At 36.3% G+C, this 26,157-nt stretch overlaps 1 protein-coding gene across 2 annotated transcripts in view; it reads right to left on the bottom strand.

The window, feature by feature from the left end:
- The window catches only part of Nedd4 (E3 ubiquitin-protein ligase Nedd4), a 523,801-nt gene that overhangs the window by 155,663 nt on the left and 341,981 nt on the right, over nucleotides 1–26,157 (bottom strand). The gene's annotated exons all lie outside the window — the stretch shown is intronic.

Raw genomic sequence — 26,157 nt, 5'->3', positions numbered from 1 at the left:
ATTATTCTAGATCAGAGATAGATGTTGAAAGTTTGTTCACTTGGTTATACTGTAAAAAGATTCCAAGAAATTATATTCTTGATTTAATCCTTTATCCAAGTGTAAGCAAGCAAATTTTGTGCGTGAAGTATCTTCTTGACTGAGCTACTCATATCTAAAGGCTAATGATTTCACATAAATTGCCTTAGTATTCCATAATGCAAAGCACTCATCAACTGATATGAAGTCATTAGATTCTATATGCAAGTAGCTCAGTTTTGAAGATACTTCATGTGCAAACTTTGTTTGCTTACACTTGGATGAAGGATTATAATAAAAGAATATAATTTCTTAGCATCTTTAATTTATAGTATAACTAGGTGAAAAAACTTTCAACATCTCCTCCAACTCCTGCACATAACCAACGCAAACTATTTCCTACCATACCAGAAACACAGCACAGCACCACATCTGTGGTTTCTTCTAGTGTCTTCCAACAAAACAAGAAGAATCTTAAAAATTAGATACCAAAAAAGTCTTCTGGGCCTGATGATATCTCTCAAACTGTACTCAAAAGTTATGGAAAGAACACTATATTTCAACATATTCTATACATATATATATAAAAGGACATAAAAGTCTACTATCAAACTAACAATTCATCACTCTGATTCCAGTCATCTCCAAAATAATGTAGAAAGTCACCAACAGTCAATTTTTTTCACCACCTAAGGCCACCAGTACAGATTATGTCCCTCAACATTCACAACGGATCTCTTGGCCAACATCACACACATCTAATGTGCCATGGAAAGATTGGAGAAACCTGTGGTTGCGTTTAACATTTCCATAACATTTCAACTCTGATATCAAGGTCCACTCAATAAATCGCCATTTTTTTTTATCTGCTTTCCACACTTTATAATTGTTTGTAAATCACACATAAATCCTTGAAACAAGAATATCAATAGCAAGAATTTTGAAAGTAAGAGATTTGGTCAGATGAAATGGGAGGGTAGTAAGTTTTCATTTTTTTGACATAATTTGCTAAAGTAGCATCTGTTAAATAGCAGATAATTTCCAGTTACCAGCATAAAATGACCACATTTCTTACTATGTAGTGCAGAGAGAAATTCTCCATTTATGCTCTCCAACCTTCAGAATTCTCATTGGATGCAAGAATTTGGATTGGGTTGAAGATATGGTCAGATGAAACCAAAGGGAAGTATTCATTGTATAGAATTTATGGAGGCAAAAAACTCATGTTGGAGTAATGACTTTACTTAAAGAAATGACGCTCGACGTTTTGACCTCTATACTCAAGTCATCATCAGGAAAACATACATATGCACAGAACACAAGCTACATGACACTAAAGTACGCTAAATCTGCATGCTTTGTTAATCGTTTACACTAGCTTTTAATAAATAAAAAATAATAAAAATTATTATTATTATCCAGGCCTCCATGGAGTCAAAAGACTCATTGTGGGAGGTCGTTCTTAGGAAACACAGTTTATCATACCACTCCTTGAACTCATTTACCATTATTGCTCTAACCACTCTCCACGCACAGAAAGCACTCCTCACCCTCTTGCTCACAGAATCCTTTCGTAACTTCCAAGGATGGCCCCCCTTTGTCATTGCTCTTCCTGCTGTTCCACCAAGTGAAAGAACTCCCGAATGTCTACCCTGTAACTGCCTCTCGACAGTTTAAAAGTCTCAATCATATCACCCCTCCTTCTTCTTCTATCCACCAAACTTTGCAGTCCACATTACAACACATATGTTTGTGTTGTGTGTACAGTCCTGAAACCATCTTTGTTATCTGCCTCTGCATGCTTCTCCACAGTTAATTTATCCCCTTCAAATCCTGGGGACCAAATTTTAAAACAATAGTCTAAGTGTGGCCTATTTGGGATCTTATACAACAGAATGATAACTCTTCTATCTCTGCAGGTCACCACCCTTCTCAGTATTGCAGCAATCCTCTGGGTTACCTTCGCCACCTTTGCAACATGCCCTCTGAATTTCAGTTTTCTATCGATCATCACCCCCAGATCTCTAGTCTCCCCTACTTCCTACAGTATAGCTCCTCTGATCGAGTATGCATCCTCCCATCGATGGATCCCAAACTTCAAGACTTTACATGTTGCTGCATTAAACTGACACCCCATTATAATAATAATAATAATAAAATATATATATATATATATATATATATATATATATATATATATATAAATTACTTATTTAATTAACATAAAATAGTTTTATATATATCATAAGTGTATAATAATATACAAATGTTTAAAAAAAAAATACAGTGAATATCGAAACTATATCAACCACATCTCTAATGTTCTCTTAAGGTTTTCTCATGTTGGGGTTCTGCCATCATGTTCTGGATACTATATTGGTTGTAGACTGGTCCTCCAGATTCTTGAAATTATTAATCCATCAGTCTTGTTAAGATTAGGATGATCTTTCAGCATCTCATAAGCTTCCTTGAATTTTCTTTTAAACCATGTTTTGGTGCAGTGTAGGGAATTGGTGCCTTTCCAGTTGATTCTGACACACGTTTTAAGTGCACGGTCTGACAGGCCTGTTTACCACAGTGAAGGAATTTAATGTAGTGTTTGTCTTTTCTTGCTGGAATGGTGCATTCTGTTTCCCCTATGTATGGTAGGTTGCAAGTGCACTGAATTTTGCAAGCCCCTAGGTGGGAAAGGTAGGGAAGAGGATCTTTGGATGAGCTGAGTATACTTTTTAATTTTGGCAGAGGCTTGAAAGTTTACATGTAGTGATCTATCTATTATTTTTATAATCCCCTTATGTATGGCATTCTTGTAATCTTTTTTGCTTTCGAAGGTATTATTGTGGAGGATCTAGTGAACTGTTTTTTTTAGCCATTTTTTATAAACATTTAGCTAATCGTTTCAAATACCTTCTGCATCTGCTCATTGGAGCAAATTGTTAGTGTTCTATGTTTGAGGTGCTGATGAGCACTATTTTTTTGTGGTGGTATGAATTTCTGCATATGTATTAGCCTGTGTGTGTGTGTGTAGGTTTGTGGTAGACCATGAAGGAAAGGCAGCCTGAGGGAAGATGTGACAGATGTGTCTATAAAAGGAAGAGAGTTATTGTTTTCAATCTCAATGGTAAATTGGATAAGTTTGTGTTATGTGTTCAGGTGATTTAGAAATGTATCTAATGTTTTGTGGCTGTGGAGCCAAATGGCAAACATATCATCAACATATGAACACCATCTTTCCTTGGTAGCACAATTGGAAGAATGACGGTACATTGCGCCCTTCGATTGAAAAAGAACTGCGTTCGATTCTCGTCATGACGAGATGAATCTTTATTGCTGGCATGGTTGGCCGAGTGGTGAGAATATCTGCTCTCCAGCCAAAAGGCTACAGGGGGTTTGAATCCAGTCATGGGTGTTTGTGATTGTCTGTGAAAATACTAGTGGTGGTGGGCAGTAGATGGCGTTGATATAGATGATGAAGGTATTTGGAGAATTGGGTGGAGACAGAATTGTAGAGTAGGTGCCCTCCCTCGATGAGTCTTTGTCGTCCTGGTTGGCTGAGTGAATAGCGTATCTGCTCTCCAGCCAAAAGGCTGTGGGTTCGAATCCCACCGGAGGTTTGTGATTGTCTGTGGAAATACCACCTTTGCCAGATGGTGGAAATACCACCATCTGCTGCCGACCACCAGTGGTGGTCGGCAGCAGATGCCGTTGGTGTAGTTGTGGTCAGTTGGTGATTGAATGGTGGAGATGGAGTAGTAGAGCAGGTGCTCTCCCTTGATGAGTCCTTGGACTCCCAGGAGGTGTCAAATAATAATATCTGAGCCAGATTCTTGACGATGTGTTCACAGAACCTCAACACAAGAAAACCTTAAGAAAATAGGATGTTAGATATGTCTGATGTAGTCTCATTGTAATTTTTTTAATCATCTGTATAACATTATGAAAAAATGGAACTTAGAGAAATTAAAAAATACCAAGAAATTTGGAAATAGATTGGAGAAAGAATTAGAGGAAACAAGTTTTGTCAAAACTGAAGATCCAGAAAAGTAATGGGAACAAGTTAAAGAGAAAATAAAGAAGACTGCAGAAAAAGAAATTGGATATGTAAGAGATAAAAGAATAAAAAAACCTTGGATAACTAAGGTATGATCTTTTGTACGAAAAAGCAAGAAGCATGAATTACAAGAGAAATGGAATTCAAGCTAGAGGTATAGAAAATAAGAATGGGAAAATCATAACTGAAGAAGATAAAATCCTAATGAGATGGAAAGAATACACTGAAGATCTGTATGATAAGGAAAATAGATCAAATGTGTTGCCATTAGAAGATATAAAGAAGGTAAATGAAGATGATCCTAGGCCCAGAGATTTTGAAGACAGAAGTAGAAATGGCCATTAAAGAACTAAAATGTAGAAAGGCAGAAGGAATAGATGAAATACTTGCAGAATTCCTGAAACAACTTCAGAAGAAAGGAATTGAAGTAATAATCAAAATAATAAATTTATTTATAACAAAGGAGAATTACCAAAAGATTTTATGACCTTAATATTTATACTTATTCCAAAGAAAAGTAATGCAGTGATTTTCTGCAAGGATTTTCAAACAATAAGCTTCATTTCCCATATATCAAAAATACTTATGAGAATTCTAACAGGAGAATTGCATCAGGGGGAAGAATTTCTTGGAGAGGATCAGTTTGGTTTCAGGAAGGGTAGGGGAACAAGAGATGCGATTGGACTGTTAAGAATAATAAGTGAAAGAAGTCTGGAAGTGAATAAAGAAGTTAATACCTGTTATACAGATTTTGAAAGAGCTTTTGACTTTGTAAAATGGGATAAGATGGTGGAAGTAATGGAAAAGATTGGTATAGATTGGAAAGACAGAAGGCTAATTATTTCACTATATTATGGGAGACAAAGTGCCATGGTGAGAGACATGTATAGTACAACAGAACCAGGTATCATTGGACGAGGAGTAAGACAATGCTATTCTCTATCACCAATTTTATTTAACATGTATTCCGAAGCAATGTTAAAAAAAGCACTGCAGAATTCAGAAGAACGAATAAAGATTGGAGGTAGACAGATATTTGCAATACGACACAGATGACAAGGCATTATTATCAAATACTGAAACAGGACTACGACATCTGTTTAATAGATTATTGGAATCCTCTATCAATTATGGAATAAAAATTAACATCAGAAAAACAAAGGTGATGAACATAGCAAGGAAAGAGGCAAACATGGATATCAGAAAAAATGAGGAAAAACTGAATCAAGTAAAGATATTTAAATATCTAGGAAGTGTGATTAGCAGTGATAGAAGATGTAAAAGTGACATAAAAGCAAGAATAGCGATGGGAAGAGATGCCTTTAATAGAAAATGGAATTTATTCAGAAGTAAAATGGATAGAAACCTAAAGAAAAGACTAATAAAATGTTATGTGTGGAGTGTTGCCCTCTATGCAGCTGAAACTTGGACATTGAAGAAAGAAGAAATTAAGATTTTGGAAAGCTTTGAGATGTGGATTTGGAGAAGGATGGAAAAAATCATATGGACTGATAAAATAATTAATGAAGAGGCCTTAAAAAGAGTAGACGAAGAAAGAAGTCTGTTAAAGAGGATAAAAAGAAGAAAGGGAAATTGGATCGGACGTATTCTGAGAGGAAATGGAATCATCAGATTTGCTATCGAAGAAAAAATAGATGGAAAAAGACCCCAAGGAAGAGTTAGGAAACAATGCTAGATGACATGCTGAATGGATACAGATATACAACCTTCAAAGAGAAGACTCAGAACAGAAGAGAGTAGAAGGAAAGATTTTGCTACTAAGAGAAGAACCTGCTCAATTGCAGAATACTTAAGATAGCATTATACTTATTATGTATATAAAAAATTATTTTATGCTAATTAAATATGTAATTATTTATTTCATATATATTATATATTTTTTATTTATTTAATTTTATATTATTATTATTATTATTTTTTGCCAGAGATCAGGCTAATGTCAATGCTTAACAAAGCATTTAGATTTAGCTTCCTTTAGTGTCATATAGCTCATGTCCTAGGTATATGTATGTTTTCCTGCTGATGATCTCAATACAGTGGTGGAAACAGCGTGTGTTTTTTTCTTAATTGTAAGTAAAGTAATTACTCCAAAACAAGTGTTTTCCACTCATAAATTTCTCACAATGAATGCTGACCACTGTGTAACCTTGAAAGAAAGAACAAAGGAAAGTATTATACTTGTGAATTTTGAAATTCAGCTGCCACTACCATCACCCTGTTAATTCGATGTATGAAGTGGAGTGAAAAAATATAGGATATCTGGATGTAACTTTAGATTTGACAATGTTAAGTCTAGACAAAATAAACAATATTCGATCAATAGGAACATTAAATCTGATAATAATTACAATAACCCAAGACATTCAGAAGGACAATGCATTTAAACACTATGGAAGCATACAAGTGATATTATAATTACTCAACAAAGCTATCACAAATCTATAACTAGAATCCATTACTGAAGTTGAACTCTACAGTTTGAGAAATTATAATAACATAACAGAATATATATTACTACAAGAAGCAAATTAACTGCCTCTGAACAGCAAGGATCTTTTACAAGAGAAATTAACACAGGTATCACAGAAATGTATGATCATGTAAATAATGTTGAGCCAATTTAAGCATAACACATACTTCCAAGGCATTCGACTGTGTTGACCATGACATATTACTGGAAAAAAAAATTAAGACATTAAAGACGTCACAGAGTGATATATAACTGGCTAAGAAGTTTTTTTTTAATGGTTTTGTTATTGCTACAATGGTACTGCTTGAACTTTGGACAGGAAATTTTCAACAAATAAGACAGTAATATCAGCCAAGCAGCTTCTAAATTTCTAAATGTTTCTAAACTGCAGTCAACTTTCTACCTTTTCAATACTTGGCTCACTTTTTCTTAAACATATGAAATTTTTTTTTATGAGATATCACCTATTTTTTTTAGGTTGAACAGGAAAAACAGTTGGATGACTAGCTGAACAACAAGCCAAGTGGCAACACTTGGAGCATTTTATTTTCTTCTTGCTCTCAAAATTAATTTTATTGGAATAAATACAGCACAGAGAAATAATTAAACAAAAAGTTTAATCATTCCGATATTTCATCTCTGTCACCAAGACGTCTTCAGGAATATAACATTAAAATTGTAATAACACACAAGAATACATGGAAGAAATTACACTATTTTAAGTCCTAAGAGGGGCATCTTCTATGGGAGCTGTTGGCTAGCTTTAGTTGTTAGACGAGAAGCCTACGAATTAAAGTTTCCAAAATCTTCGGAAGTTTAACACAAACTATATTTATTTAGATTAGACTTTTTTATTTCTTTGGTCAAGTTCATGTATTTTATACAGCACCTTTTCTGGGTTGTTATAGAGTTCACATTTGGAAATATTCATACAGTTTAGCAAATGCATTGGTGATGCTTCCTCGATGTTACAGATTTTGCAGGTGGGGAAGACTTTTATGGAGGGCAAAGTCTGGCTGTCACCTCCTCGTGGTGCCCTCTGGATGATCTAACGACAGCAGCATTTCTTCTTTTTCCCATCATGGAGACAAATTTCAGTGATTATACTTAGTTGGATAATATAATCATAGAGAATAGAGGTTTCTTCAGAGGAATCTATTTCCATCTGTATATCATTAATTTTCGTATTTCTTAATGATAGCTGACTAATTATTACAATATAAAATCAGTATGTTGATTATTTGCAGAATTTGGTAACTTTTTTTTTCTTTTTTGTTAAAAATAATGAGTAACATTTCTATGTTCAAATAACTCAAAAACATCTTACCAAAAAACAACAGAAAGATCTCTTTTTTGGCATTGCAAGAATTAAGTCAGTACAAATTCTTGTTACAACTTTTGCACAGCCCTACACTGCACACAGAATTGCATGAGTCTAATTTTGTTAGTGGCAATGAGCACAGTCAACATTCTCATGTTAAAGATATCAAACAATTTTATAAGCTAGGTTTTTTAATCCTTTTCCCCAAGTAAGCAAACAGACAAGTAAGTCAAGTTTGCGACTGCACGTAATGCAACACTAGGCAACTCGTGGTAAAGGTGGAGCAAGCTCTGATCACTTTCCTTAGAAATTTCCCCTAATGCAAAGCACATTTCCTTGTGGAAATGTATGAAGCTATGCATTAAGGTAATGGTCACTACCCATACCGGTTTCAACCTTTATTGAGGTCTCGTCAGTGGGAACCAGACCTAAAAGATGCCAAGGGTGAAGTAATACAGAGCTTATAAATATTTTACCTAAACAAGTTGCCATAAGGTGCTCTGACCTCATTAAATAAAAATCTCACAATGAGAGTAATATGTAGAAAGTTTTTTACCTTGGGTATATATTATGTTAAAGATACCAAGGAATTTTATAAGCTAGGTTTTTTAATCCTTTTTCCCAAGTAACCAAATAGACAAATCAGTCAAGTTTGCGGCTGCACGTAGTGCAACACTGCTTATAAAATATTTGTAATCTCTGTATTATTTCACCCTTGGCATTTTTTAGGTCTGGCTCCCAATGACAAGACATCAATAAAGGTCGAAACTGGTATGGGTAGTGACCATTACCTTAATGCATAGCATCATACATTTCCGCAAGGAAATGTGCTTTGTATTAGGGGAAAATTCTAAGGAAAGTGATCAGAGCTTGCTCCACCTTTACCACGAGTTGCACTACATGCAGCCGCAAACTTGACTTACTTGTCTGTTGCTTACTTGGGAAAAACGATTAAAAAACCTAGCTTATAAAATTGCTTGGTATCTGTAACATAATATTATGTTACAGATACCAAGATAACAATTTATACCCAAGGTAAAAAACTTTCAACATTTGCATGTTTATCAGTATAGAGAGTTGTCTAACTGTACGGATGATATGCAGTGGGGGGGGGGGGGGGGATTAAGAACTGTGTAGCTAATACCACTTTACAAGATTGGAATACTGTTATTTTCAACAAACTAAAAACACTCGGGATCAGTAGGATGTTTGTGCATCAGACTATTAGCTATTATAACAATACAGAAGATGAATCTTACCACCAAAGAACAGGTCAATCATGCTGTGTTTGGAAGCAACAGCTTATCAGGGCTGGGAAGGCATGCCTCCACTGTAATCCTGTGAGAATGCAGAAAGTGATGCTGCAAGAGATGAGTGTTTCGTAGAGAGCAATGTTATGTATAGTAACTGATGACCTGGGGGTGAAAACCTATCGTTGTTCTACTGGACACTTCCTAATACAATTTATGCAGTAGAAGGTAATAAAATCAAAAGGCACTTCTCTGGTGGTATACAAACAACAGACAGGCAGAGATATCCTTTTCAGAGATGAGAAAATTTTCACCATTGAAGAGTCATTTAACTACCAAAATGATTGTATATACGAGGATGGTTCCATGAGTTTCTGGCTTGACAAACTTTTAAAGGTGATAGAAAGAAAACAACTGTGTCACTTTTCAACATGACCTTCCTTTACTTCAACACACTCTTCATATCTTTGCAATTAACATTTCTATGCCTTTGAAAAAAACAGTCTGTACTTTTGTCTGTAAGATGGCCTAAAACTGCATCTTTCACCTCATTGTCATCTGCAAATTTTCTTCCTCGAACAGCTTTCTTCAGTTTCAAGAAGAGGTGGTAGTAGTAGTCACTGAGTGGTAGATCTGGGCTGTAGGGTGGATGTTTATCTCCTGGAGGCCACAGTCCTTCACTGAAGCTTTGCAACAATAGTCATATGGACCGGAGCATTGTCATGAAGCAGGCAAACACCATAACTCAGCATTCCTCGTCTCTTCTCCTTTATGGCATCGCACAGTTTGTGAAGGAGTGAAGCATAATATTCTGAATTCATGTGTTGAGGCTTAAGTGCTGTGAGGACATCATGTTGCAGGTTTAATGGAATATATGCAGCACTCTGAAAGGATTAAAACTGATTTTAATGCTGCCAATATTGCATCTCAGTTACTGAGACATCTTCAGGGATTACAAAAAACTAATGTAACACACACCCAAATGCAACACAATACTAAGTGAAACACATGAGTGACGTAGGTGGCCTAGGATGTAAGATGGGATCTCTGATAATTAATGTTTCCCAAATTTTGGGAAATTTTATGCAACCGCATTTATTTAAATTCGGTTGATTTTTGAGTGTTGATGTAGATTCTCAAAATTGTCCTTTTTTGAATTTACTATGGTGGAGCATGATGGGTTTTTTTCCAGGAGATCCTGTGGGTTGTATCCCAAACATGGTCTGCCAGGCCAGATTGACCATAGTCATGATTGCAGATGTATGATTTGTGTTCTAAATGCATGGTTGCTGATTGACCTATCTGTCCAAAGTAAGCCAGCTTTATAAACTCCAGCACTGAGAGAGTAGGGAGCAGATCTTTGGTAGATAAGGGTAGTAAGTAAGTACCATAAGGTAGTAAGCTTATGGTGGGGCTTAAACACAGTGTGGAGGTTGTACTTTTTTAAGGACCAGGCTATTTTTCTGATGTGCCACAGATGTAGGATATGGTGATGGCATTTCTGAACTTGTTTTGAAGAAATGGCTGGGGAATGGGGAGGAACAATTATTTTTAACTGATAAATAGTGGAAGCATTAAAATCATTTTTAATCCTTTCAGAGTGCTGTATATATTCCATTAAGACTCCAACATTGAAAAAATATTCTGCATCCATGGTGGTATTCCTTTCCATTAAGTCAAAAGAATTCTCCAGCAATCTCAAAAGATTGTTGCCATGATCTTTTTGGCAGACGAAGTGACCTTGGCCTTTCTCGGCAGCCTGGTTTGTGCCACGTCATCAATTCCCTTTTGGAAAGAGGATTGTAACGAAGGACCATAGTTTCATCCCCAGTGACAATGGATTCCAGCATTTCTCTCTGATTCCCTTGGCAAAGTTCTAAAAACCTGCAGGAACAGACCACACAATGCACCTTCTGAACTGAAGAGAGAAGTTGACACCCACATTGCACTGACCTTTGTCATGTGAAGCTTCTCGTGAATGATGCAAATGATGGCTGTTATAGAAAGCCTTGGCAAAGCTCTAAAAACTTGCAGGAACAGACCACACAATGCACCTTCTGAACTGAAGAGAGAAGTTGACACCCACCTTGCACTGACCTTTGTCATGTGAAGCTTCTCGTGAATGATGCAAATGATGGCTGTTATAGAAAGCCTCAACCTTAATGAGATTTCTCTGAGCTACAGCCATCTGTCATTGAGCAGTTCCTCCTGAACAAGAGAGAGAGAGAGATTTTCCTTAGTGAAACTGTTTAGCCCTTGCCCTCACAGCGGAATATGAAGCTTCCCCATAAATATCACTCAATCGCTGTTTGATAGCATTTGGAGAAAGTCCTTCTTTGGTGAAAAACTTTATTACAGCGCAGTACTCAATTTTTAACATTACAGCCACTTAGCATGCCATATGTTAGTCAAATGAATGCCTCAAACTGAATGACACAGGTAGAGAGTTGAAACTGGTACATTAAGCTCCCCATAGATGGTGCTATCTGTCATGCATGATATTTAAAAATTGGCACGAAATTTGTACGTCAGGCCGGAAACTTTTAGAACTTATCTCGTATGCCTCGAACGGTAACATGCCATGTGCTGTAGCACCCAGGACTCAGAAGTCATCCCCTCCATCAGTGATGGTATGGTGGGGAGGGGGGGGGGGTAACATATCAGGGGAGGTATCCAAGTTGCATTTCTGTGAGAAAGAGGTCAAAACATCTACCAAAATATATCAGGACACTGTGCTGGAACCTGTGCTACGGCCCTTGCATAACATCATTTCACGGTAAGTGGTAGACCTTCCAACAGTGGCTGGAGGTGAATATGCAAGACCACATATCATCATCTGATTGGCCATGCAGAAGTCCCGATCTAAATTTGTCAGACTTCAAATTGTGGCCGGAGCTTGCTTGAGTGCCAATGCTGGGGTGTCAAGAAATGACACCCTAGTATCAGCACCTGAAGGTGGATTTGGAGCAAGCAGAGGCAGATTTAGTTATAAGACTGAAACAGTGACCAACTCTGCTCAATGATAAAATGAGGACAGTCGATAAATTGAATAACAATTAAACTGACACCACAAAAGTCACACATGGACACATCATCAGATAGGAAGGAATGAGTAAGATAACTATGAGCTAAGCAAGAACCTCATCTTTATTTTATTCCCTGATTTTATTTTCAAAGCATATAAGAGATACATCTGTTGACGTCAAAGCGACAAAGGTGGTTCATTTGCCACAATGTAGAGTTCAAAATGCAATTTGGACAAGTTGCAATTCTTATGGCTTAAGGTGGATGGAATGCAGCCATTGCGGTATACTCTTGATCTCTCTCTCTCTCTCGCAGAAGCATAGACTTGGGACCGATAATCAAGTTTTGATCTAATCTGTGCATGGCACAAACAGCAGCAAAGAACAGCTGTCAGCACCCCAAGAGGTGGAGGATAGAGTGCAAAGGATGGTTGTTTTATGGCGCTTATCTTGTAAATAGTATGTGTGAGGAAGGAAAGCAAAATTTTTTTTTTTTGTCATATATGAGCTCCAAGAACTTGGCTTCTCATGCAACTGGGATAAAAGTTGTCCTAGTCTAAGTTCTTGAATAGGATGAAGACCATAGCTGCAGCAAAAATGTACACCAACTGCTTTCTACAGAGAAAATCTGAATCTATTTGCATGCACCTGTTTTGAAAATGGTTCAAATGGTTGCGGATGAATGTTTCAGTGGGACTAGATGATCAGTTGTTGAGTGTTATTTGTGGAAGCCAAATGGTGTTCATTAAAAAAAGGTTGTTTCTCTCCAGGAACCATAGTAACTTGTCGTAGTAACATGTCATTTAAGCAAAGAAGTTTTGCTTAAATGACATGCTGGAAGGAGACTGCCATCCTTGCTCAAAAGAATGGCTCACAACAATAGCATAGAAAAAGAAAAAAATTAAAAGCAAATACCATCACTGGGAAGTTCTCTCTACCTTAAACAATACCTGCCATGGAGGGTCAGAATTATGGCTGAAGCAGCTTAGACTAGAAGAACAGTGCAATGCATCTGTTACTGCATATTTTTCTTCTGGCTGGTTTGCTCGCTTTTCAGGAAAACAGCAATAGATGAATGAATGAACAAAACACAAAGAAGAAAAATTTGAAGTTGAATTGTGAAGGAATGTTGAAAGCCTGCTGCATAAGTTTTAACCAATCTTGATGAAGAGGTAACAATGGAAATATCTGAAGAAAACACAAGTAGCAGAAACTCAATATCTGTGTAAAAGAGAGTGAAGTGAATTTGTGAGTGATGAATCATTACTCAATCTAATTGCTCTTTCTGTACTGAATCAGAGACTTTTCAGGATCTCTTAAAAATCAGCACCCCAAATGGAGAGTGGAGTTTAATAGTTGGATGGATTTGTGATTTGTAAACAGGTAATAGTTATTTAAAAGCAGCACAATAATGACTTGAGTTGAACAGAAAACCTTAGAGTTATCCCAAGGAGAGATCTGTCTAGATTAGGAAGACTGAAAGAAAACGGTTGTCGTCTATGATATACAAAAAAGAAATGAGTTTGCAAATATTGAAGTTCACAAGTTTATTAAAACTGAACTGAAGAATAGTTTGAAGATCAGCAGTGAAGATTTATAGAAACAAACAACTGATTTTCACTATATAAGCTTGTAGGACTACAGGAATGGCTTTCAGTGTTGTCAGTTTGATATAGTTAATGACTTCATATTTTTCTCTATTACCTGAGATAGAACATGAGACCAATTAAACAGTAATACGGATTGCAAGGATTTGTCATCTTTCTTAGAAATCAGATGATGAATATGGATTCATTTCCAAGCTGTATGATAAACATTAGTGGAACAACAGAGAACAAAGAAACAAGCAACATAAAAATAATCAGCTTTGGAGTATAAGCCTCTTTAGAGTAATCAAAGAAATGCCATTAGAAGACTAGAAGATTTAGGTATGTGGTTCAAATAAGTTTTTTTTTTTTTTTTTCCTGATGAAAAAGTCAATTGAAGCATTGAAAGGTAATAAGTGAAATCAGGGCAGGACAAAACTTATGGCCAACAGCAGTGACCACAGATAAGAAACTATGGCTGCCATTCGGATATAATGCAGTTTCCTTTTTTCTCCCATTTTTTAAATGGTATGGATGTGTTGATAATTTGGTTGCATCTATTTTAAGCTTAAGTAAAGACAGAAGGGTAAGATTTTGAAAACCAGCAGTAACGTGAATGACTTCTTTTGAGGAGCTCCTTAATAATGTTCTTTGGATCCTCCCTACCACCTGAATCATTTAGAGTGTACAGTATCCCTTGCTCCTGCAAGCATCAATACTCTGGACGAAGAACTGCACATCCATCTGGAAGAAGGCAGAAAATACGTCCATCTATGCTACAGGTCATTCCAGGGTGGAGACCTGCATGGCTTACCGAATCCAATGGAAGAAAACCTCCCTCCTATATAGAAAGAGATTCAAATCAGAGAGACTATTCTTGTTATTTGCTACAGCACTACTACAGCACCCCAAACTTAAATAAATTCAGCTGTTGGCACTGCCAAAAATCTGGGAGACCATCATTTTGAGATCTTCAGCAAATCATGACACCCATAGACAGTGGCAGTTAGAATTTGGAGCTCACTGTTACAATCAGTCTGTGTTTACTTGCCTACTAGTGTGTGCCTGTTTGTACATGTTCCATATATCTGTTGCTGCCTGTGGAGATACCCTGGGGATCAAGGCAAAATAATAGCTGAGTAATTCAAATAGCTAAATAAATTTTATAAATTTGTTTTTTTTAAAAAAAGAAGACAAGTGACATAAACTCAAAGAGCTATACTTGCTCATCAAGAGCAGGCTTTTACAAACATCCACGAACAAGGTGGGATTCAAACTCGCAACCTGTTGATTAGAGCGGGGATGCTATTCACTCAACTAACAAGGCCAGCCAGGAGTTAATTATTAATGTTAGCCATCTGTTTTATTCCATGAAACATCAGTATGGATAACCAACATCCAAATATCTACAGGCACCAACAGATATATATGAAACATGTACAAACTTGCATGCTAGTAGGCAAGTAAACACAGACTGATCAATGAGATTCAGGGAATCTCATTAATCAGAAAATAGACTATTCCTTCAAAATTTCTCCAAAGAGCATAACTCTTTGCAGAAATGAGATTCAAGGCTGGACATTTAAAGTGAAAAGGAGAATGAATGTTTTCATGCCTACAAAAATTGTTTAGTAGTGGTTCAATAAAAATATTGAGATAAAATAATTGGATACAATAATCTAACCAAGAAATCACACAGATCATACAACTTTCTTGGTCTGGTTGATTGGATGGATGGTACTTCTGTTCACTGTGGATTAAAATCACAATGGTGTCTGGATGTTTGTTAATGTCTTTAGGTTGTAAATGAATTTATTTGCTCTTGTATGAGCTATCACTCTACTTAGTGGCAGCCTGAAGTGTCCTAAAAAAGTTTCATGTTGGGTGTCTAGAGCTTAACAGATTATCTAACCATTAGAGTGCCCATGAATGAGAATGGCTCTGTGAGCATTGCACCAGATAAAAAATCAATGCTATATTGTAATTGGGAATGCTTACTGGTCAAATGTCATTAGCAGTATTCACAAAGATCACTATTGATGAGGAGATTAGATTGTTTGGTGAGGGTTATTGATTACCTGGCATTTAATAGGCATGTGAATGATTTCAATGATCACTGGTGATAAAAAATTCCTTAGCATTAGCTCTACAACCGTTGGATCAGTGTAGTCAAAAAGGAAAGCTTGATGGAAATGAGAGCATTAAAATCTCTAAGGTGATTTCACCATCAAGAAGGCTGGATATAAGAAAATCAACATTTAAAGAAAGGAAAACAATTCAAATGGCTTGTGACATTAGGAACTAGTCAGAGAAGATCAAAACAACAGATTCTAAGTTGGTTGTTAAAGCATCCAATTTACAATCTTCATAGGAATCAGAAAATTAACACATGCACAAATGCTACCGTGATTAAAACGAGCATAAACTGAGAAAGGTGAGAATAAGTAGTGGTTTGGCAGGTTGGAGACTGAAGTAAACAGCGCTAAGTTTGGAGCTAAGAGATGTGTGATACTAGCAGTGAAGCAGCATAATACTTGTGAAGTGGGTTTGAAAGGTTTTCTGAAGTTTGTCTTATTATGCATGTAATTATTGCTATTTGGTTCATTTTCATGGTTATTTAAGATAAGATAAACCTGCCAGAGGGTGTCATGGAGTATATATATATATATATTAATAGATTCATTACTAAAACATGCATGTAGAGAATTTTACCAATTTACAAACATTCCTCCTGCAGCCTGGAGGAGTGTCCTTCCAGACACTCCTCCAGGGAGGGTGTCAGCAAGGTCATTTACTAGCAGACCTGGAAGCATCATAAGACACTGCATGTTACAAATAACCATTTTAAGGTTGTATAGCCTTATAATATCCTGATTACAAGAAAAAAGTTGAGTCCCTTGATGGTCTCTGACATAACTCTGAAAACATCACTTTTCCTGTTGCATACTACAAAAATGGAGTAAAAAAAGTAAACTTGGACTCTTGTTTGAAGTCAAATACAAATTTTGGCTACGTCAAGCATCTAATAATCAGAGTGATATTACATCAGGTGATGACATCTATTGCCGCTTAGTGGTACCTAATACCAAAGAGACTGGCATATCCTCTAGACCAGTGGTTCTTAACCTTTTCAAAGTCATGGAACACTTTTGTTATAAGAAAAATTTGGGGAACACCAAAAGCATTAGGGTCATAAAACCATCATCATCATCATCAAATTCCTGCCATGTACCCTCAAGGGGTGTACAGGATATGACAGTACTACATGAAAAAATTACATCATTACTAACTTCCTATCTACAATTTTCCTCCAAATCAGTCTGTTACTTGTCAAGACTCCAACATTATCAGATCTTATATTTCTATCGTCTAAGGCACTTTGTACCGTATCAATCCACCTATATCTTGGTGTTCCTCTGGGTCGTTTTCCTGCCAACCTGGCAGAGAACACTTGTTTTGCTAATCTTTCCTCTCCCATTCTATTTAAGTGACCATACCACGTGAGATTAGCTCTGCTAACGCATTCCTGGATGCTGACAATGTCAAGTTCTTTCCTAATATCCTCATTTTTAATATGATATTGCCATTGATGCCATCTGTTCAGGCCTCTAATCTTTCTCAGGACTCTCATATCTGCGGTCTCTAATCTTTGGTCAAGTGTTTTACTTCTGACCCAGCTCTCAGATCCATAAGTTAAAATTGGTTTCAACACTGTCTTGTATACAGCTAATTTAGTGTTCCGACTAATTTCTTTCTTATTCCATATGAATTTATTCAATTGACTTCCCACGATACCAGCTTTGCTGATTCTGTTGTCTATTTCTATATTTAGTTTACCATCTTCAGTAAAAATTGTGCCTAAGTAGCTGAAATGTTTTACTTGTTCCACAGGTTCTCCATTCACAACACAGTTGACATTTTCAATGATTCTGCCTATTTTCATTGTCTTTGTCTTTTTATTGCTGACCTTCATACCATATCTATTACAACAGCTATTCAATTTAGTCAGAGAATCTTGCAGACTTGTAGCGGATTTATTTAGAAGTATAACATCATCCGCATAAAGCAAAGAGCTGACATTAACATCTCCAATTTTGATATCAGGCTTAATAGCACATTCCTTCATAATGTGATCCATATAGATAATGAATAACAGAGGGGATAATGTACATCCTTGTCTCACACCAGATTTAACATTAAACCATCTTCCTGTACTTCCTTCAATTCTAACTGCTGACTCACAACTCAAATAAAGACTAAGTATTGCTTGATATAATGCCCCATTGACACCATATAACTGCAGCGTATTGAATAGCTTCTCTCTTGGCACCTTGTCATATGCCTTTCCCAAATCGACAAAACTTAAATACAGATCTTTGTTATATTCCCATGCTTTCTCGACTATTTGTCGTAAAGTGAAGATCTGATCCTGACAGCCTCTATTTGGCCTGAATCCAGCTTGTTCTTCACCAAGCTTTTCTTCCACAATTCTTCTCAACCGTTTCTCAAGTATACTTGCATAGATCTTGCCAGGAACACTCAGTAGGGAAATACCTCTGTAATTCTCACATTCAGTTTTATTTCCCTTTTTATATATGGGTACTATGAGAGCTCTACTCCAATCATCGGGAATTCGTCCCTCTGTCCAGGCTTTCTGAACTATGCAGTGCAGCCACTGTAAGACTCTTATACCACCATACTTCAGCATTTCTGGTCGAATATCATCTACTCCTGCTGCCTTTCCACATTTCAAGCCTTTGATGGCTTTTTCTACTTCAAGTATGGATATGTATTCCTGACTGCATGCCTGGTCAGTGTTTTTTATCACTATGCTGTCATCACTGCTTGTTTCATTTAGCAGTTTTTCAAAGTAATTACTCCATACTTCAAGGATATCTTTTTCTCCTGTTTTCATTTCACCTTTATCATCTCTAATTCCTTTTACAGCACTCTTTCCTCCATTCCTAAGCTTCTTCAACAACCTCCAGAATATTTTGCCACCTTCTTGATATTTATTTTCTATATTCTTGCCAAAGTCCTCCCATGACTTTTGTTTAGCTAGTTTTACACACTGTTTAGCTTTCTTACATTTGTCTCTGTATTCTGTAAGAGTAAAAGCTGACTTATTTGCCAGGAACTTTTGATATGCTTTCTTCTTTTCCTTCACTGCCTCTTTAACTTCCTGTGTCCACCAGGGAGTTCTGATTTTTTTATCCTTGCACACAACCTCACCACATGCCTCTCTGGCAGAATCAATCAATGTTTCCTTCAGAGTTTGCCACTGAATCTCCAAGGTTTCATTCCTGTTCTCAAACTCTTTCATTTTTTCTTCAATCATGTTTGTGTATTTCAGTCTACAGCTCACATCTGAGAGCGGATCAACTTTTATTCGCTTTAAAACTTTCTTACATGTTATTCTTTTCAATATGAAATTCAATTTTATCCTTCTCAAGACTAAATAGTGATCACTTCCAATTTCAAATCCTCTGTACACTCTGGTGTCCTGCACCAGGGAGAAAACATCACTATCAACAATAACATAGTCAATGAGACTTTTCTTATTCCTAGCCTCTTCTCTCCATGTGAATTTGTGCACATTTTTATGTTGGAACATGGTGTTAGTAATAACCAGTCCATGTCCTGAGCAGAAATCCAACAGATATTTGCCATTATTATTAGCTTTGCTCTTTTCTCCAAATTTTCCCAAAATATTTTTGTATGTCTCACAATCATTTCCTACTCTACTATTTAGATCCCCAACAAGGACCAACTTTTCCTTTTTCATTGTGTCAGTTGCTTTTTCTAAAGCCTCAAAAAATTCCTCCACTTCTACCTTAGTAGAACCTTCTGTGGGACCATAGGCACAAATAAGTCTCATTGTCCAGTTCCCCATTCTCATATTTGCCCACATTACTCTACTTGAGACTGCCTGCCATTCAAGAAGATTAGCCTCGTATTTAGTGTTGAATACTATGGCTACTCCTTCTTTTCCTTGATTGTCATTGCCTGAATATAACATTTTGTATTTATTGCTCAGAAAGAGCTCACCAGTTTTGGTCTTTTTTGTTTCAGTCACCCCTATTATGTCGATCTGGTACTTATCTAATTCCTCAGCTAGCTCCATTTCTTTGCCATTCAGGCTTCTTAAAATTTGGGTCATAAAACTAACAATAAAAATATAAACATAAACACTAAACATAACAGCATCCCTCCATGGCAGGTTTGCACTCCATCCTGCAACCTCTCACTTTGTCAGCTACCGAAGTCTCATACTCCATCATCTGTCTACCTGCAATTGTTTAATGCACACAAAGCAGCGCACTCTGATTTCTTGCCCCATCTACACTGATGGTTCAAGAACTGATACCTCTGTTGGCTGTGTTGCTGTGTTTCCTGACATTATTATCTCCAACCAGATCCCACCTGATTGTAGCAATTATACAGCAGAGTTACATGCCATTCAGCTTGAACTTGTGCATATAAAAGAAAACCACTACTACCAAAAGTGTATAATTTATACAGACTCATTGAGCTCTTTACAGGCTATCTCCTCTCCTATGTATAATCCACATTCAGTGCTTTATGAGGTGTTACACCTGTTGTACAAAATGAAAAGCTTTAATTTTGATGTTCAGTTGTGCTGGATTCCTAGCCACATTGGAATTAAGGGAAATGAGGCTGTAGATGCAGCTGCTAAATCAGCTCATACTTTCTCCACGTACTGTTTGATAGTACAATATACAGACTACAGACAGTTTATAAAATCAAAGCTAATTGCTCAATGGCAGGAAGCATTAGCAAACAAATTATATCACATTAAGCCTGAAATTAAGCACTGGCATTCTAGTCAATGTATAAAGAGAAGAGAAGAATTTGTTCTTGTTAGGCTCTGCATAGGTCACAGTCATCTTACACACTCTTATTTACTGAGGGTGGATAACCCTGCCATGTGCGTGTGTGTAAAATGCAATACACATCTCATTATTTGTCATATTCTGGTGTACCAGAGAGAGGAATGAAATTTTTATCTATCTAGCCAAGCATATACACTCAGGCAGATGTTAGCAGACTGCATGATGTTTTTCATTTTTTACAAAGAATTAATTTGTACAAACACATTTGACTGTAATTTTGTTTATATGTAGATACTGTATTGCTTACCTTGACTTTTGTACATATATATTACTTATTTGTTTATTTTTTGACTAATCATGTATTTCTGTAGCCTTTGATCTTGTATATTTGTGTAATCTTGTTGTAATTTTGTTTATATATAGATATTACATTGCTAAACTTAATTTTTATGCATGCATATTGTATAATAATTCCTTTTTGACTATTTATGTATTGCTGTAATAACATTTGTTGTAATCTTATCTACATATGTATATACTGCATCCTTTGGCTTGGTTTTGTGCATGCTTTTTGTTTATTAACTTGCACTGTTGACCTTGTGTGTGTTGCTGTGACCTCTGCAGTAATTTTGTTTATATGTAGATACTGCATTGCTTAACTTAACTTTAGTGCATACATATTATTTACTAGTTTATATTTTGACTAATTATGTATTGCTGTAGGACACCTTGTATATTTGTATAACCTTATAGTAATTTTGCTTATATGTAGATACCACATTGCTTAATTTTTATGCATGCATATTGTATAATAATTTGTTGGAAGTTTTATCACTTGGTTATACTATAAATTAAAGATACCAAGAAATTATATACTTAGTTTAATCCTTTATCCAAGTGTAAGCAAACAAATGTGCCTGAAGTCTGCAAGGAGATGTGCTTTGCATTGTGGGATACTAAGGCAAGTGATGTAAAGTCATACCACCTTTACCATGAGTTGCCCCAGTTCTGAAAATACTTCAGCCCACTCTTTTGAGAGTCAATGGCATGCCAAATATACTGTAGTAATCCATTACCTTCTTCACTTTCATAAGTACTCTCATGAAAGCTTTTGAAGGCTTCTTCCTGATTAATTGGCACATAATCTCATTTACACTGCAAGTCATGCCTGGGTAGAGGCTGTGCAATCGGATGTGGGTGGAACTGTCAAAGCCATTTTATAGCATGGAGTTTTGAAGTTCACTATTTGTGCAATGTCTATCTCCTCTAACTATATGTTCTTCTCCTCTTTTTTCTCCTGGCTTTGCAATACTAGCATGAAAATAAACTTAAATAAGTATTACTGGTTAAATTAAACAAAATCTTCCACATTCACTTCATCAATATCAACACCAACCTACATATGTGCATCATCACTTGCAGACATCCAAACCTGATCTCTTATTTATGAATGAACCAGAAAACTGTCCAAAATACACCCAATTCCTTATGCTACAAGGTGCCTATGTTTTTATACCACTGACATTCTTTGCAAGATGATGCATAATCTTAAAGCTCCTCTTTTTGACCTTCTGAATCTTAAGATTTCACTGCCTCGTTATGCCTCATTAATGTGCTGCCTCTACCAACCCCCCCCCCAAACCAAATTACAAAAATCATTCAGAGCCCTAATTAATGTATGAAATCATTGAAGCTTGATTTCATACATTACAAATTTCTAACAGCAACACCATCTTCCTTGTCAACTTTGATTCCAAAATTCATTCAGAACTGGCTCCCTTTTTCAAATTCTACTGACCCAGCTGGAAGAGAAGCAGGGATGTTTGCTGTAAGTCAAAATTTAAAAACAAATCATTCATCTCCCAACCAGGATCTCTAAAAATTCATTACCACACACTCAACATTCTGGATCTTTTCTTAATCAGTTCTTATTACAAGTATGCTGTTGAAGTGACTGCTCCTGGTAATTCAGATCACAATCTCATCCAAGTTTCATCTCTTTGGAACATCCCTCTCTCAGTTATCCGCTCATGTACTTTGGCATTACAAGGCCAAGTTGGAAGATCTCTGTGATTTTTACTCCTTTTATCCATTATTTTGAGCCAAATATTTTTTGTGATCTTGTTATAGAAATTATCAATGTTGAAATGGAGGTTTTCATTCCTCACTCTGTTCAAAATTCCCACTTTATATCTAAGCTAAAAATATCAGGATATGCCAAAAAAAAAAAAAAAAAAAACTGCTTTTTCATAGTGGATTGATTGAGACAAAAACACCAGATTCATTCACAGCCTCTACTGAAGGCCCCATTAATACTTGCAAACTATCAATAAAAAAAAGCAAGTCTGACTATGACAGGGCTAAATGCAGTAAAAACACTGCTGTACAAATGCAATCATGTCTTCTAGTTCCTTGAAAAAACTGTCGGGTATAACTTTTGACCATCTGCTTCTATCTCTCATCCACATCTCATCACAGCCTATACCAAAACACACAATAATATTTGCAAAACCATCAATAAAAAAAAAAGTAGTCTGACTTTGACAGGGCTAAATGCAGTAAACTCTGCACAGCCAATGGAATCATGCCTTCAAATTCCTTGCAAAATCTATTGGGCGTAATTTTTGATCTACTTCCACCTCTCATCTAAATGGTTGCATTGCAACATCAGCAAAAGATAAGGCTGACCTAATGGAATCATTCTTCTCATCCAAATCCTACATAGTTGAAGGCAAATCATTCTTTACCTGGAACATTGCACTGTATGCTTTCTGCAGAAAGACTTCAGAAGAAACTGAAAAGGCTTCCAATCCTGATGGAATCTCACCAGCTGTGCTCCTGAACTTACACCTGTTCTTTATCATCTATGCACTATGTTATATTCAGCTGGCATCAACTACAGCAGAGAAGCACATGCCACATAAAGCCAATTCCGAAAATATGACAAGTGTCTACTATCTAATATCAACCTACTGCTCTGACCTCAGTATTGCCCAAAGTAATGGAGAAGATCATCAACAATTAACTCATTCTGTATCTTGAGAAATGGCACCTAATCAACACCAGTATGAATTTTGCCAATCAAGATCCGTTGCTGATCTTTTGGCCTACATCACCCACCTCTGGGCACATGCCATGGAAAAGTTTGGAGAAATCTGTGCTGTTGCACTTGACATTTGATATATATATATAAGAGAGCTCTGAAGATTCATATATATGTGTGTGTGTGTGTGTGTGTGTGTGTATGTAACGATCTGCTTTCACTCATCTCATATCGTATTCAGAGGTTTGCTGATGGAAGCCATCCCATCTCATCCTCCTCATACAATAAATTTGCAGTGCTCAAACATCTCAGGCTCCAAGATCATCTACAATAACTACTCTACACACTGATCTTCTCATCATTCTGCAATAGGGAAAGAACAAAACAACCTAGTCACCATTTCTGTCTGTTTTCTTGAAAAAAATAACTTAGTTCTTCTCAACTTACTTTTAATAATGCTTAACTAAAAGTCAAGACTTGATCATATCTCTCTTCTGGGACTGGCTCTCACTACTAGTCTTTCCCATAATCACTTTGCTCTTATAGCATCTTCAGTTCCAAGATGACTTGGCATACTTTTTCACACATTATTTCTCTCCTGAGCAGTTACTTACTCTATACAAATCTCAAATCTGGCCAACCTTGGAATAGTGCGCTCACATTTGAGGTGGTACACCTAAGACTTCTTTAAAAATTTTCATTGCAGTCAAGAAGAGAGTAGTTCACAGTTGATTGATGACCTCACTTCAATCCTATGTCTCCTAGATGGTCAGTTTCTGCATTGTCTCTCTTCTATAGATATTTCATGGTCACTGTTCAGCAGAAGTAGTATCAATTAAGCCCTCTTCCCCACCATTTCTACTAAAACTTCCAGGAACATGAGCTGCTGCTACCAACATCCTTTTACAGCTGAATCTATCTCAGTTTAGTGGAACAGCCTTTCCAAGAAGTATTTCTCAAGAACTACAATCTCCAGCTCTTCTAGAAGAATATCAACAGACTTTTTTTAGAGGGGTGGGTCCTACCCTTCTTCTAGCCATTTATGGTTATAGGCCTCCTCCATTTGCCACCAACTTTCTGTGTTGAATGCTTCCTAATGCCAACATTCTTCAGTCATCTCCTTCCATCTTCTCTCTGGTCTTCCAAAGACAATCAGTAACTAGGTGATTGTCTTTGTTCACTGTTCATCCAAGCAATATGTACTGCCCATATCCATTTAATTTTAAAATCTCTTCCCCTATATCCAATACTTCTGTTTCTTTTTTTATATCTTCATTCTTTATTTTCTCTTTCTGTCTGATGTTTAGCATGGCTCTCTCTCTCCATTCTGCACTCAGTTTTCCTTTATCTTGACCAGGTTCCCACCCACAAAAGGTTATTAGTAACCTTTTGTGGGTGGGAACCTGGTCACAAAAGGTTATTAGTAAACCTATAGTACATTTGTATGTAGGTGAGCTAAGGATTTTTTTTGCCATTTTTATCAATTTTGTAATTTATTTATTTTTAGATAGTCTGGAAAGTCTGCTCTAGAGACCAAACATGGAATTTTTTCAACCCACTACAGGCTTCCACAATAAACAGGGCAGTGGTCTCGTACCAGGTAATGAAATTCACCTCCACCTAAACAGATTCAAACCCATGACCTGTTAAAATTCCTGGTTAGAAAGCAGGAATGGTAACTACTCAGTCAACCAAATCAGCTAACTTTGCTGCCCCTAGCCCAGAAATGGCATTTATTTGCTATAGGCTTTGTGGCTTTTCATATATGGGGAAAGGTGGAATGATATTAGAGATGAGGGTATAGCCAAGCAAAAAATAAGTTGCTATATGACAACCAACCTTTGCCAAAGTTCAGCAAACATCCCCATCGTGGTGGCCTGAACATCAGCATTTTTTTAGACTTCTGAGATTTAGACCTATTTCACACAATCTGTAACAATGTCTACAGCTCCTTTAAGACCACTTATGTTAAGGCTGCTTTAATTTATCATGAATTTTCATTTTATTATTGAAAACATGCATTTAGCTCAAAGAGTTATATGAAAAAAAAAATGATATTATATGAAATATATATGAATTGAAAGCTGTTTTTCAGATTCATAAAAAAGGTCTCTGTAGCTCCAATAGAAAAGATATCACTTTTAGAAAAAAGTAGGGTGGAATGACTGTGTGTGTGTGTATATGCAAGAAAATAAGTACATAATATTGTGCAATATGTGTGAAAATAAAACTATAGTATCCAAAATGATATTAGAGCACCATTTCTTGTAACTTCCTACGTTTTTTTAACCTAGAAAGAAATCAACGTTTATTTTTTCTCGTTATCGCTAGCTATGTTAATTTTGTTACTGGTATTTAATTACACAAAGCCATTCAAATTTAGTATGAAACTTTTCAATTTATTTATTTTGGGAGTTTCTAAAATAAGAAAACAGAGCAATCTTAGCCTATCTTTTAATAGATCTTCTAGATATTTCAATTTTGTCCATATAAACTCTAATAAAAAGAAAAAAAAGTGGT

This window comes from Typopeltis vanoorti, chromosome 7, assembly GCF_054136105.1.
Source record: "Typopeltis vanoorti isolate ZY-2024b chromosome 7, IOZ_Tvanoo_1.0, whole genome shotgun sequence".
NCBI classification, from domain to species: domain Eukaryota; kingdom Metazoa; phylum Arthropoda; class Arachnida; order Uropygi; family Thelyphonidae; genus Typopeltis; species Typopeltis vanoorti.
The sequence above is the reverse complement of the archived record's forward strand: the minus strand, read 5'-3'. Positions and strand labels throughout refer to the sequence as shown.